Raw genomic sequence first — 2,583 nt, forward strand, 5'->3', positions numbered from 1 at the left:
CGTGTCAACGGCGAACAGGCTTCGGATCAGTGTAGAGCCTAGTCGTCGCTGAAGGAGAAGAAATCTGAGAATCCTGTGGCCAACACCCGCTTATATAGCCAGATGGCTCTAACCATTCTGGTGGGCTTTGTCGCCATAGGCTCATGCAGCTCTGCTGCCGAGCTATTGGTTCGTTTTTTTATATACTGCACGAACCAATAGCCATGCAGTTTCACTGCGTGATTGAAAAAGGCTTCAGTTCAGGAGAAAAAAAGGCTTTTTCCCATAGAGTCTTAAGCAGACGCAGTACGAGTGTAGTATCGACAGGGAACTGCTAACCTCAACGTTTGGTTTTGAAAGCTGAGGTAACTGTCATGGTGTGTCAGTAACCTTAGCAATCAGAGTTAGTTTACGTTAGGTCAGGTGAACATCAGAGCTTCATAAACGTCAATAAGTTTCAGGACAGTGGCTCACACATGCTCTTTGAAAGTGGATCCAGTGATCGTGTGCAGTATTTAACGACTTAAATATTCATCTGTACCTCACATTGAACTATGGAACAGCTTCAGAACACTTGAAATATAGTGTGCAAAAACTTTTTGGTGCATCGGTTTCATAGGCCTTAACAAAAACACAGAATAGTATACGCACAATATCGGATTTGTGTCGATCTCGTCTGACCGATACCCGATCCGGCAGAAAATGACTGAGTAATGAGTATCGGATCAATGCATCCCTAGTATTAAGATGCATTTTGGTCGATCGGATCACAAGTAGACGAGGGAGACACATTCCCGTTCACAATTGGTTGTTTTAATCCATCTCTTCTGTCCACTTTATATTGTTTTACATTTACATTTTTATATTGCCCTTTTTACAGTGGAAAAAGGGCAAATTTATTTATTTTTTCTCTGTACCTTTTGTTTTGTTAATTTGCTAATTAATTAACCGAAACATATTTCGTGTAGGCATGTAGTTTATTCCTAACATATGTCATTTTTAGTGCCATCCACTTGTGGTCGGATTGACGAAAGCGTATCTTAATACCAGGTGTAAACCGGGTCTATGTCATTTAGTCATATTCCACACGTTACAACAGCACTTCATCCAATTCAATTACCAACTAATTATTTGTGTGCATGTCAATGTAGCTACACTGAAAGTTCAGAAATTGGAGTGCATTTCATAAATAATTACTAAGAAATAGCATATAAGAAGTAGCATATTGAATGTGAAATTTCCAAGTAGAAAGACTGAAATAGTGTTTTCTTGTCAAACGTACTCTAATAATTGTTTTATTTACAAGTTCAGAAAAAGATTTTTTGTAGTGTACTGTCACACAAGTGGGAGGGTATGTCAGATTGCCATCAGAGAAGCTTTATTATTGTCGTCACCTCCGTTTGTTCTGTTTAAACAGTCATAGCAGCATTTTAGAGCACATACAGTATAGTCACATTCTGATTGTTGGTTAGAGGAGGTTTGTACCTCTTATTTTGTAGCATGGAAATGAATGTTTGTAATCTTTTACGTTACCATATGTGTACTTCCAAGCCATTTATATTTAATAGTAACAATATAATGAAACATTTCTGAGAGTGTTACATTTCTGTTTACGAGGCCTATTATTTAGCCTTACGAAATCTGCAGAAACCCTGTAATTGAATATGAACTGACTCATAGGACCTTGGTTTTCTCTGATCTTTGGGCACTAACTGTTGGCAAGGCAAAGCTGGAAGCACTTTGAAGCCGTTCCCGGTGTCTAATTATTGTAGCATTTGTTCATTGATATGTGTTTTTTGGCACCTGTGTTCACCTTTGAGTCATTGTGGATGTTGGATACGCTTTGGTGTGAGTTGGTTACTTTGATGGAAATAATAGATTTGAACAGCTCTATAATTGCTTAAAGCTGCAGTCCATAAGTTTTGCCTCTTTGTCGCCATCTCTGTTTGAAAACCTGGAATTGCAGCTGTGTGCGGAATTATCTAGCTTGCGTGGGTTGTGAGTCGGCACGGCTCCAGCGCGGATGAATCTAATGTTCTGAAGAGTATGTGTGGCAGTCAGTCACCGCACCGGTGTGGATATTTACTGTACTTCGCAATCACAGATTCTAGCCTACGTCTTGGAATATGACCCAAATTAGAATTTTCACCGTATATTGCCATCTGAACAAGTAAGTAACAAGTCTGCCACGTTTGTTCTGACCAACTGAGGAAAAAAGCATTATCATAAATATCAGTACCAATGGTGATTAAATCTAAAGATCGGTTAGCTCAGATCACATCAAACCGTTCAAATTTTTGTTATTGTTATACTTTATTCTCAAATGAATAATGTTAACAACATCAGCACTGGTGACTATGAGTATAGTGTGTATTAGCGTGTAGATTTCAACTTCTGCAGTCTAATCTAATTGTCATACTCTTCGAATTTCATATTAAGAAATTCTTTTAACCCAAAAAGCAAATTATGCTCCCTTCGAACTGGTTTTCTTTAAAATACAAATCTTTGTAATCCCAGGCTATCTGTAATCAGAAGCACATTTATAACTGGAATATAATTTAATTTCATTCACATGTGTTTCATAAACACATAATCCTTTCTGGA

The 2,583-nt window shown here is 38.0% G+C and overlaps 1 long non-coding RNA gene across 1 annotated transcript in view; it reads right to left on the bottom strand.

Moving 5' to 3' along the window:
• Positions 1–2,583, bottom strand: part of LOC107693474 (uncharacterized) — a 12,975-nt gene that overhangs the window by 7,196 nt on the left and 3,196 nt on the right. The window contains exon 2 of the long non-coding RNA XR_001634745.1: positions 2,096–2,097. This is a non-coding gene — a long non-coding RNA (uncharacterized LOC107693474). The remainder of the gene's footprint in view (positions 1–2,095; positions 2,098–2,583) is intronic.

This window comes from Sinocyclocheilus anshuiensis, unplaced genomic scaffold (assembly GCF_001515605.1).
Source record: "Sinocyclocheilus anshuiensis isolate Anshui unplaced genomic scaffold, SAMN03320099.WGS_v1.1 scaffold1618, whole genome shotgun sequence".
NCBI lineage: Eukaryota > Metazoa > Chordata > Actinopteri > Cypriniformes > Cyprinidae > Sinocyclocheilus > Sinocyclocheilus anshuiensis.